The sequence below is a fragment of the Corvus kubaryi genome, unplaced genomic scaffold (assembly GCF_017639235.1).
Source record: "Corvus kubaryi isolate FWS band 111438036 unplaced genomic scaffold, C.kubaryi_AGA036_p1.0 133, whole genome shotgun sequence".
Classification (NCBI taxonomy): domain Eukaryota; kingdom Metazoa; phylum Chordata; class Aves; order Passeriformes; family Corvidae; genus Corvus; species Corvus kubaryi.
In genome coordinates, this window is record NW_024580667.1 from 18,603,970 (window position 1) to 18,616,538 (window position 12,569).

Consider the following 12,569-nt stretch of genomic DNA (forward strand, 5'->3'; position numbering starts at 1 on the left):
GGGAGCTGTGCCCGGCTCAGCGGGGCCGTGGCAGGGCCGGGCAGGGCCGGGCAGGGCTGTGGGGAGCTGTGCCCGGCTCGGCAGGGCCGTGGCAGGGCCGGGCAGGGCTGTGGGGAGCCGGGGACCGGCCCTTCCGTGGCACAGCCGGGCTGCGGCTGACGGGCGGTCCTGGGCCCCGGGCGAGTCAGGACTGGTGATGTCCTCAGCGACGTGCTACGTTGAAAGGCTTTCTGAAAATGTTCGTTCTGGAGATGCAGTATAGATGGGTCACATTCTGTGAAATGTCTGACATTTTGGTTTCATTCAGGAGAACTGGGAAACACCATGGAGGTGAAAATGAGTAAGAGCTCAGTTTCCAGGAGAAGGAAGTCTCAGAACCTCTGTTGCTGTCAGTCGGGCCCTCTGCTTTGTATCCTTGGCAACTTTCATCAACACTGAACTGGAATAGCCTCCCTATGCATGTTCTATCCATCGGAAACGTGTTTCAGTAGTATAGGAATGGAAATTTATGCAGCTAGATAGGCAATTCCGTAAGTGCAGACAGATTTTGATGCACTGATTTCAGTTTGATAGCTGGGATTGCATTTTCCCTTACCTTACACTGCATTTTTATGGGGTGTGTGAAAACCAGCTCAGTGGTTTAACCAGCAATGATAGTATCTGACACATCATCTATGGAAAGATAAAAAACTTTTCCACTTATAAGAGGGCCTTCATGTATGAGTTTTTATAGAATGAATTTTTAGTTATTCCAGTCTTTCTGTCTGTGCAGATTTTTGGAGAATTTTTTCCTGAATCACCTAGGCTCTTAAAAAAAATCATAAGGGAGAAAGGCAGATATGTTCATCAGAGTTTGCTCATACATAGAGAGGCATATATAATTTCATCAAAGGTAATTGCTTTACTAGTAATAACTTCAAAGTGACAGAGATAATTAACATTACCTTGAGCATAGCAAGAGCCTTGCTGTAATAGCTGTTTAAGTGCCTTTTCATACATTTCTTGCTGTTAGTTCCAGATACAAAAATAATATTAAAAGTCCCAAGGAAACTTAACTAGATACTTGGAAGTGGGGACCAAAAGATGATCTGAACTCCATGCCACTGGCTGGATTATTCTGTCTTCTATTAATCTTATTCCCTATCTACAGTCTCTGAATGCTGTACCTTGACAAGTTTGAGGGCTATTATGTGGAACTCTTGCTGTTCCATCTGATCTTTAATTTCAATATGTCTCAGCATGGTCTTGAAGCTCTCTTTGGATTTTTTTTTTCTTTGGCTTCGGTTTTGTCCTTAGTCTTTTTTTTTAAATTCAGATTGTTCTTTTCCTCTCTGCTTTCTGCTGTCTTTCTCCTTTAGCTGTGTCTCGTCCTCCTTTTCCTCCTCCTCCTTAATCTCAGGCTTGGCCTTTCTTTTATCCGTGGCTTGAGATTCAGCCTTTTCTTTTAACATGTGCCTGGCACTCTCCCCTTCTCTTTGACCTTAGACTTAGCATTTCCTATGTTCTCCATTTTTTTCTATGTCTTGTTCTACATGCTTTTTTTGGCATTGTTACTTTCTGGCCTGGAGTTTCCCTAAGAGGATTTATCGTTCCATTTGCCATTCAGAATTTCTTAACACAGCAAATTACTCTCTTCTGCATCTTCAGCATTTCTCTGGTTTGTGTTGCTGTTTTCGGCTTAGGCTTCATGAGTTTAATTCCACATGACTTCTCATAGCAGTTTGCAAATTCTTCAGAAGATTTGTTTTGTTTTGATTCAAAGTGAGTCTAATGTCTTTGTTTCCAGCCTGGTTGTTGTATTTTGGGTTTGTTTTGTTGTTGGGGTTTTTTTTAGTTGTTTTTAGGTTTGGTTTGTCTTTTTTCCCCCTCAGCATGGCCTATGTTTTTTCTGCAAATTTTCAGGTTTTGACCTGTAGTATTAATTATTAGGTTTGTTTGGAACCTCATTGCACCAATATTGTCATCCTTTCATCCTTTGTTTTGTAATGAAATGTGTATTCTATTCAAATATTTACCTTCATTTATTCTCCTGATGAGGAAGAGTTTTTAATCTTTTTTATATGCTATATCACTCATGATATCTTTTTTTTGATAGGTGGTTCAGGATGTTTCTGATGTGGCCCATGTGAGAAAGTAACCTGTGTTTTGCCAGTTGGTTTAGCAAAAATTCATATCCAAATAATTTTGAAGGCAAGACTTCCCAAGAAATGTTAGTACTTTATGGAAAAAGTAAGCATCACTGCAAATTCATATCACTTGTTCCTAGATGCCATCATGCCTTACACACACAGCTTCATTTCTCCTCTCCATCTGCGTCCTGTGGAGATAGCCTCAGCCTTTCCATTCCTGTGTTACTGCTTCTTTGCTGCTGCTGTATCTTTGGTAGCAGCCCATTTTCTCTGAAGAGCAGTCTCTGTTTATTGTTTGTGTTAGGCTGTTCTGCCTACTTCCTCTGTTCATCTTTGGTCTCTGCTACACTTTTTCCTGCCCTTAGACCTTGCCAAGATTCATACAATCCTAATCTTTTGTTTTCTTGTAGTTTCTCTCTGAAGCCACCCACCTGTTTTGTAGGATATTTTAGTTATTTGTGGCTGAGGATACAGTCCCTCATCTCTGGCTTCAGAGTAGTGTCAGTCTTTTTTCCCTGCTTTCTCTGACTATTGCTGCCACAAGGGCATCCTTATGGGACAGGCAGAAATCAAAACTAGAGGTACAGAAAGGTTCAGAGGTTCAACTACTTAAAACAGAAATAGATGAGCAGAGAATCATGAGGAATGTATATGGAAGAGAAAGAAGAAACACAGGATTCACATCTCTTTCTGATCTGCTTGAAGACAAGGACTGTAACTCAGAATAAGTACATTGAGAGGGAGTGTGTGGATGAGAGGCTTCCTGTCTTCTGGTGTGCTGCTTTCGATTGAAGTTCCAAAATGGGTCTGCAAAATGGGAGGTTTCTTCTGGAAGAATTTCCTTCCTTTAGGCAAAGAGAGAGTTACTGCCTATTCAGCAAAGGAGAAGTTACATTTCACTGCCTTTGCATTATTTGATAATTAATTATATTTGGTTCAAGTAAAGAAATTAAGATACCACCACTCATTTCTTAGATATCTCAAAATCAACATTACCTCAGCTGTTATATGTGCAGAGTGGGTTGTTCATTTTCTAATTTGAAGCCCACACCCTTTGACTCATGAAGATTAATAAGTCTTCTACATTTCAGGATGTCTTTTTCCCCCCCACTAAAATACAAAGGAAGCCTATGGTCAGATTTAGTTATTTTGCTTTCATATACTTTAATTAGGGGAAAAAATAATTTCATTTGCATATCTCTGATACTCCTCTAGCTGGTCTGTGTCTATTTCCTGCTGTGAGATCTACCTCTAACTAGCTTTCCTCTTCTGAATGGCACCTTCCTCCCAAACTGTCCAGGCAATAAGGAGTTGGAATAGCAACATCTGCTTATTTGATATTCTGGCTTCTGGACTATTGGTACTGAGGGAATATCACAGAACTGCCTGCATGCATTTACCCATGCTCTTAGGCACATGGTGTGATTCTTGGGGTGTCCTGCACAGGACCAGGAGTTGGATTTGATGATCTTGATGAGTCCCTTCCAGCTCAGCATATTCTATGACCCATTGTTTCATTACTGATTTTCTGTTGATAGTTAAAAAGATTCAATAATTTAATTGCTGTGAAATACAATTGCTGTCACTACATATGAAATCTTTCAGTTTAACAGCGGGGAGAGCTTATTGTGAAAATTTTCAAAAGAAAGAACTTGGTATGAAAATGAATTGAAAGGGAAAAGTGTATAAACACTGTAAAGGTTACAGATTTAAAGATGTTAAGATTAAATGCAGAAGAGTGCACTTTCTTAGACTTCATGAACCTATCTACTCAAACAGAAGTTAATTACAATAGTCCAGTGATTGTGTTGAATAAATTTGAGCATCAAAGAATGAACAAATGGTTTTAGCTTATATCTAGGTATTTCCAGGAGCTCTCAGGGGTTTTGGGGATGGCTGGAGAGAGTGGGTCATCATGTTCAAAACAAAATGGTATTTTTTATGAGACAGAGATTTTATTTCTCAAGTAGACTGAGATAACTGTACGCAATGACAGAATGTTGGTATTAATGGGTTCTTGTTGTATCACCTATAAAATCAGAGACAGTTGTGGTAATTCTGAGAAACTACTCAAGTAAGTAAGTTTAAATTGGGTAACATTAAAACTAGGGCCATTATAGCACCATCAGATTTAAGTTACAAATGCATCTGTGAGATGGTGAGCAAACCTGTTAAAAAATTTCAGAAAAAATATGCTTAGAGGGACTGCCAGATTCCCATAATATTTTTATTAAAATTTTGTGGTTATGAGGAAATCAGTTGTCACAGATATGAAGACAAAATAGCTCTATAAAAAAGAAAAACGTGTGTAGACAATGCCTATATTGTCTTAGGACTGAACTGCTATTCTTTTAATGTGTGCCCATGCTTCCCAATAGAAAGGAAGTACAGTATTTACTGTTGCTCTTTTGAAAGCAATTGACTATTGCAGAGATAAAGTCTAAACATGATCTGTAAATGGACATTGTGGTTTACTAAAATATATAAAGTTTAAATTATAACCTAGTCATCTACAATCAAATTCAGTCTGCCAAGGACAACTAGAAGACAGTGTAAGGTAATATGAAGGTGAAAAGGATAAACACATAGGTACAGAGGTAAACTTGGAAAACCTAGTTCACAAATAGTACTTTCTTAATTCATATTTATCCTTTAAAGTTGGAGACTATTTTGGTATCAAGGAGAGACAGTAAATGCAGTCCCTGTGTTTACCAGTAAAGCTGAACTCTCTTCTCTTTTCTCTTCCTGTAGCAGTAATTAAGCTATAAAGGATGTTGAAATAAAGAAACACAGGTTTAAAATAACTGAGAAGTGAAGCTGTGTTAGCTTTAGCTTATTTTCGCTGCCATTCACAGCCATTCCTCAAATCCTTCCTTATTTCTTATACCCTAGGTTTAATCACATACTGCTTTTGGAGAATTGGAATGACTGTCAAAGTCTATGTGAGCAGTGAAATCTCCAGTAAAAGTGCCACTGTCATGTGGATAGATTTAAGACATTACCATAGCTTGGAATAAAGATTGTCCTAAACTTCAACATCTGATTCCTCAATGGGTGTATATGAAAAGCCGCACTGTTGCCAGGCTTCCCCTGCAGCAAGTGTCCAGATGGACACTTTGACAGTTTAGCTAGGATGTTTCACACATTCCTTATTCATAAGGAATTCTGCTTTTCTTCATATTTCAGAATTTCTCCTTTTCAGATGTATATTCACATAGACATCCACTGGTACTTATTTCCAGCCTATAAAGATAATCACTGTGTTTACACAGAACTGAGGCCTGTGTTTGCAGCTGTTACAATGAATTGCACTTACAGGGAATGGTTTGGCTGTAGAGAGTCAAACCATTCATGAGGAAGTATTCACTGTGATTCAAATTGCAGAATCTACAATCTGTGTGCTGAGCAACTTAATTAAAATAAGAATAAATGATAAGAAAGAAGTGCCTTTAAGAGTGATGCAGAGAAAAGTAGAGTGCATATTTCCCATAAAATCTGCTGGCTTTGGAGGGAAGAGAAGTAATTAAGGTATTAAAGTCTTGAAAACTATTAAAATTACCTGAAATACCTTTCTTAACACTATTAAGGTTTGAGTTTTAAATCACAGTGTCTCAAGATACTCTTGACAGAACAGACTGTTGATAAATACCAGTATTTATCTAAATAGTCTATCTAAAATGGATAGCTTCTTCAGAAATAGTCTATCCATTAAAATGTCATTTGAAGTATAAACTATAGTTTTGAATTACACATAGGAAAGAATAAACAACAGTAAAATGGCTTAAAAATTGATTATTTAAATTAAATTGAATATATTTTAATATATTTGACTATTCAAATTTTATATTTGGTTATGCATAATATATGTTTACAGAAACATTTAAAACCAAAGTGTTTGGTCATGCTTTCTTCTGTTTCTTTAATTTCAAATTATTTATTTGCCTTAGCAGCTTCTCAAAAATGTATACTTTTGTGGTATACAGGTTTAAAGACAATTCTGTCTTCGTAGCAGTGATCAATCTGCAAAGAAAAAAATATTGCTAGCAATTTTTATGACAGAAATGAATACACTATGCTTAATGTATTTATTGTGTGGTAATTAATATTGTGACTTCTCTCTTTTTGGAATCTTGAAAAACAGCATTACAGGTGATTTATTTATTTATTAAGTAACCTATTCACCATTTGTGACTCATAACCATGCATTTCTTTTCTTCATTTACTGAAGAACACTATATATTTTTTCCTAACAGGAAAAATTCCTGCTGTAACTAAAATGACATCATGCTGCCTCCTATGGGGGAATGCTGAAGCCTTCTCAAAAATACAACACAGTGGTAAGTACTAAAAGTATGTTCATAGCAATTCCTTTTTTCATAAAAATATGTAAAAGAAAGATGGCAAGTCTCTGTTGCTGTGTTTGAAATATCTTTGCAATATATTGTACTAGTTTGAAAACAATCCAGTGGGAGGCACCAAGTCAGAATAACAATTTAAAAGGGAAATTTAAAAAAAAAGGCAGAAAACACTGGTTCAAACTGACAGGGTCAAGATACAGCCTGCTAGTCAGGGTGGTGGTAGCAGTCCGATGAAATGGTGGCTGCAGTCCTCCTGAAGTGGTGATCCTGTAGAAGGGTCTGCTTTTCCTTGGAAGGTCCAGTGGTGGCTGTGTAGCTCCTGTTCTCTGGGAATCCAGTGGAAAGGGTGTCTGTGGTGTTCGGAATCTCAGATTATATCCAGGATGGAATGCTTGGTTCCTCCCTCTGGGTGGAGCATGTCACAATGGGATGATGAGTCATTAAGCAAGGCGTTGATTGGGCTCATTAACAGAAGATAGTCCGGAGGGAGGAGGCAAGGAAACACTGCTCCACCTGGTTTCAACAGCTCATGAGGATGGTAATAGAATACACTGCAACCCAGGACATATATACATCCAGTTGAAAGGTTTGTTTACCGTGTGTTCATTCAATGAGACAGGGAATACAGTTCATTGTAAGCGTTAGCGCTGTTTATGTGCTTACTTATGATAAGCATGAATTGTTATTATTTTTCCATTCTATAAGTATTGAATGATGCCAATCAGTTTGTAGTTAAAAGACATGAGATTAAACCTGGCTATTGTGACACTGCTACTTAGTAAAGTTTGGGGGTTCCTGGCCACACTGTACCAGATAGAGCTGACAGTCTTCAGTTTTCATTACAAGGTTGGGTTCCAGAGTTCTTGTGGGGCTGTACTAAAAAAGAGGCTTGGTTGCTGTTTCCATATTGTTACCGTAAGTGTTGGGGTCTCCTCCCCCTGCCATGTAGCCCTGGGAGAGGGGCCCTGAGGGGAGACACGGGGTTTCCCTGCCCCTGCTCAGCCTCGTTCCCCATTGGTTGGTTTGTGTTCCCTGCGCGGGCAGAAGGACCCTTGGGTCCTGTGACTGTGAGAGTTCCTCGGCAGAGCCCCGGCCATGCAGCTGGAGAAATAAACAACTCTGAAACATCTACCCAGAATCGGTCCATATATATTTCTTTTCCACGGGACTCCTGGTTTGATATATGCGTGTTACAGTAATCCCCGCTATAGCAATAAGGATCTATTTTTTCTTCTCAGTTTTTAGCAAAATATGAGAGAACATATTTTAATGTATAGCATGCACACAGGTAATGCATGTAGTTATATGTATGTGTATATACATGTACACAGATATGTAAACATTCTTATATCAATAGGAAATACGTGCCAAGGGTTTTATTTAGAAATCTATGCATAGAATATATTCTATTTATAAAACACCTTAATCTAATTACCATTCTTCCATACTGTGCCTGACACATTGATTAGTGAGAAGGGAATGAGATATAAAAGAGACCAGAAAAGTTTCTCTGGTGCACATTCTTCCTTTTCACTTTATATTATCCATGAACTTCAAAGCAGATGTGACTTTTTCTGTAATCATTACACTAGTTGTAGTACAACAATGTTTCAATTTTCTGTTGACACTGGGACCTAAATTCAAGGAGAAGGAATAATAATATATCTGATGTGATGAGAAAGTTGTGAATAAGCAATAATTCAAAGTGTGACAGGCTAGTTATGAGAATAGAGGGTACCATTATGTGAAATGTAAAATTCAGACAAAGAAAATAACAGCTTTGAAAATTCCTGTGATTTGCATCACTGAACCATGTTTATTCCAATTTGTAGCAATTTACATGCAATTGAACAAAAAATACTTCATGAACAGTGGCCTGTTTAATAGTTTAGCATCCACACTGATTGTGATAATATCTGAATTCTTAAGGGTTATATAGTGAGTAATACAATATGCATGAATGACATACATAGAATTCACTTACTCTACTTCAGACAACTCATGACTTTTTTTTCAGGAATGAGAAAAGCAAGTGATATAAAGAATACAAGGCTCATATAAAGCTAAAGTCAGAGTTGAAATAATAACAATTCCTTTGGGATTAAAAAATTGTGGTACATTTACCTTGTCTGGCACTAGAATAAGCCACAGTCATGTTTCAAGAAGGGAAAGTCTCATCTCAAGATAATCACAGTCCACTGAGATAGACCACAAGACGCTGGGGAGAGGGTTCTGAAGGGGAAACTGAGGGATAGTGTGATTTTAGTTTCCTCTGTTTTCTCAGCATTTTGTTTGTTCTTCATAACGCACAGCAGGAAAGTCAGAGAGAAGGAGAAGAAAAGGAAGCAAACAACATTAAAACAAAAAAGTGAGATGGAGCCTATTGATGTCTGGCTTTTAACTCACTCTGCAAGTTAGTGAACATCAGAAGCCAGCTGTGCCTTTTGAAAATTTCCTTGTTCATGTGAGGTGATAATTGGACTATACATTAAAAAAAGCAACCAAAGAAAAAGAGATTAGAAAATGGAGTTATAAATCAGGATAAAATTTATTTCTGCTTCTCTGTTTGCTAATTTTCTGAAGTAGCCACAAATATTTGTGTTCAACTGCCAGCCCTGAGGTACTCCAAAATATACAACAGAATTACAGAAATATTTGTTAATTTCCTTTTTTGTCTAGAAAAGGTTTGTATTGAGAATATTTCAGGAGACAAATAGAAATGGATCTGAAAGCCTTCATGAAAATGTATAATTCAAGCCAAACTAACCTTAAAGTTGTATCTTCAGAAGACAATAGGGATCCATTTATGAACAGAAGAACAAAAAAATTTAAAAAATAACTAGGGACAGTAACTTGGACAGATTTTGACTATGACTTTGGCTATATTGTACTCTTTTAGTTAAGAGAAATACAGAAAGAAATCCCTAAATCTTGAACATTTTAACTGCTTACTTGCTATCTTTCTCATCCGTAATTCCAGATAAAATTCTTCAACATGATAAACCCATGATCTTTCTCAAGAACAGAAAACATCAGTTTATGTTTGGAGTACATGAAATGTATTTTCTGGAAATGCACAATATAGTAGCAAAAATTGAAGCAAACAAATGGCCCGTGCCTTGTCCTCAGATTTTGATCTTACATCAGAAGTGTAAAGCGAGTTTAAATGGTGGAATTTCATCCTAGAATCCCAGCCTGACAGCTGAATGTGCAGATGGAGCCCTGTGGTAGTCTGTGAAGTGCTGTGTCTTTTCTTTGATATAGCCACATACTGTCAGATTCTTGATCATGTTCTCAGATTCTGATCAAACCTTCTGTCTTGTATCATTTATGGTAACAAATGTGAAGAAAAAATAAAGCCTTTATATTAGAAAGCAGGAATAAATTGTTCCAGTTTTAGTCTTGGGAGTTTTAGGAAACAGATCAACTCTTTGTTCTCTGAGGAAAATCACGGCACAATATATTCTCATTCTTAGAGCTTTCAGCTCTCCTCAGCTTACTTTTCAGCTCTTGGGATTCAGATAAGAATCTTTGCCTTCCTCTTGTCAGGATTTAAGGCTGTCTGTGAAAGTGTACTCAGCTGAGCAGTCCAACTTCTGGTTAAGCAACATCTTCAACTCCTCCAGTTTTCTTTTTAGGCTCTCACTGATTTTATACTCGTAGGTGGAAAAAAATGCTCCCCACATTTTATCTGTCTTGGTGAAATATTTGCACAATTTTAGTATGGAAATCTATCAGTTATGTAGGCTCCTAAGACCTGTACTATGATACATAGGCCCTGCTGACATTATAGTGTTCATTCTTCCTACCAATTCTTAATTTTGAAACACAAGGAAGGAAGGAAGCAAAGAACCCAGTTTAAAATTCTTTCCTTTTATAAAGATAGAAGGTGTGTTTTCCAGACTGAAACATAACTGATAAGCAGGAGCAACTAATGAAGTTATCAACTGAACCCAGACTGATGGTCTGGTCATGTCAATTAATTGAGGCTGATGCTCAGCATTTCAGTAAGTTTCCAAATTGGAAACTGTATCTTCTTCAAGAAATTCCAGTAGTGTGAATTGAATTTAACACCTACTGTTTGGAAATTTAACCAGGCTTTAATTAGAGTTTGTCTAGATTTGGTTGTAGGATGTTCCAAAGCTCTCTATGCATCTACAAATTTGTTTCCAGGGAGAGTATTCTGAAATCATAAATCCAGTGTGTCTCAGTTGATCTAGAAAAAATAAATTAAGTTGCATCATCTGCTTTGCTGTGAGATGTTACTGGTAAGCCTAATCTTAGCAAGTCCAGTACATCACTGATATTAGGGTGTGTTTTCCATTAAAGGTAGAGACCTACTGTGAGTAGTGGAATCAAAATATTCAGATTCTCTAATGAATATAAATAATTCCTTGCTTCCATTTGAATTCAAAGCGATGTATCCATTAATTTTTTATTCCAATATTTAGTTATGTATTTTGGTATGACTGACCTAAAGTACCTAGAAGTAGGTAAACTCTGATGACCTCCACCAATATGTGAATATCTGAAGAACCCAAATGAGAATGGAATACATTTTCAAGTATTACTCAGATATGAAATAGCAAACACAAAAACTTTTCAGGTCATTAAATTTACTTTCAGGTGGCAATGTAATTAAGTAATTTTAAAACTTCTACCTAAGTTCATTGGCTTTATTAAAAGCTTTGGGAAGATAGTTAAACAATTTTATAAAAGTATGAGTCATGATTGTCTTGAATCTTTAAGACTCATACACTGTTCTTATCTAAGTAATGCTTCCAGAAATATAATTGATTTTGTAGAAAATTAATTTGAACATAACATTACACAAAGTATTGTACAACAATAATAGAGAATGGCTAAAGTTGTGTTATTTCAACATTATACAGACTTCATGGATAATGGGAGTTCACTGAATCATAACATCATGAGTAATAAGTAAAAGTGAAATAAAAATAATCACACTCTTTTGCACAGACAGCTCATTTAAAGTTCAGTCATGTTCAATTCAAAGAAGTGGAGTGCAAATTTTACTATCTCAGTGTTTAAACTTGAAAATGTTTTATCACCGTAACTCATAATTTAAATCTACTGTACTGAATAACAGGTAGTGAGTGATGTTGTATCTGTTATATCTGTTTCTACAGGGAACTCTTAACTCTTAAGAAAGTACATAATAACTCAGTGTTGGGTTTTTTTCTAAGAACAGTAAAGCTTTTGAGCACAAGTTTCCAGTGTAAATGAATTACAGGCAAGCAGTTGTCCTCTTCCTGTCAAGGTTCAGAACACACTGAATCTGCATTTTTAACCACAAGACCACAGTTTGTTTTGTTTGGACAACTCAGTAGCTGACAAGAAGGGACGACCATCTATATCTCTTAACAAATATCCCTTTACCTGCTGTACAGCAGTTATCTCCCTCAGTTTTCATATAAAAGGAATAGCTCTGTGTAATGGCAAAATCTTGTGTCCTTCTAGTATCCCCATGACTTAATTTGAGCTCTGCACCCTGAAGCTCAAGTTTCTTTTAGAAACAACTGACAGAAGATGATTTCTGGGATCATCAGCTCCAGCTTCTATAACAGAGGATGACCATATCATGCAATGCTTTTTATACAGGTTGTAATCTAGGTTTGGAAACCAAGGGGTACATTGATTACTGGTGGAAACCAGTAATGAATGATGTCTCTCAAAGGTCATACTGGGACAATGCTATTAAATATCTTCATCAGTAACATAGACAATAGGATTAAATGCACCTCAGCGAGTCTGTGGATGAGTGGTGCAACTGATTCACTTGAAGGAAGAAATGCCATCCAGGGGTACCCTCAACAGGCTGCAGAAATGCGTCCATGAAAACTTAACGAAGTTCAACAAGACCAGTATAAGGTCCTGCACCTGTGTCATGGCACTTCCAGATCCATTATCAGTATGGGCTGGATGGTGAATGGATTAAAAGTAGCCTTGCAAAGAAGGACTTGGAGGTACTGGTGGATGAGAAATTGTTAATGAGTCAGCAACGTGTGCTTGCAGCCCTAAGCCAACTGTACTCCGGGTTGCATCAAAAGAAGTGGCCAAC

The 12,569-nt window shown here is 37.2% G+C and overlaps 1 protein-coding gene across 2 annotated transcripts in view; it reads left to right on the forward strand.

Moving 5' to 3' along the window:
• NLGN4X (neuroligin 4 X-linked) overlaps nt 1–12,569 on the forward strand; it is a 174,796-nt gene that overhangs the window by 24,450 nt on the left and 137,777 nt on the right. For both annotated transcript variants that reach the window (XM_042038328.1, XM_042038336.1), the window contains exon 2: nt 6,383–6,466. The gene's annotated coding sequence lies outside the window, so the exon portion shown is untranslated. The remainder of the gene's footprint in view (nt 1–6,382; nt 6,467–12,569) is intronic.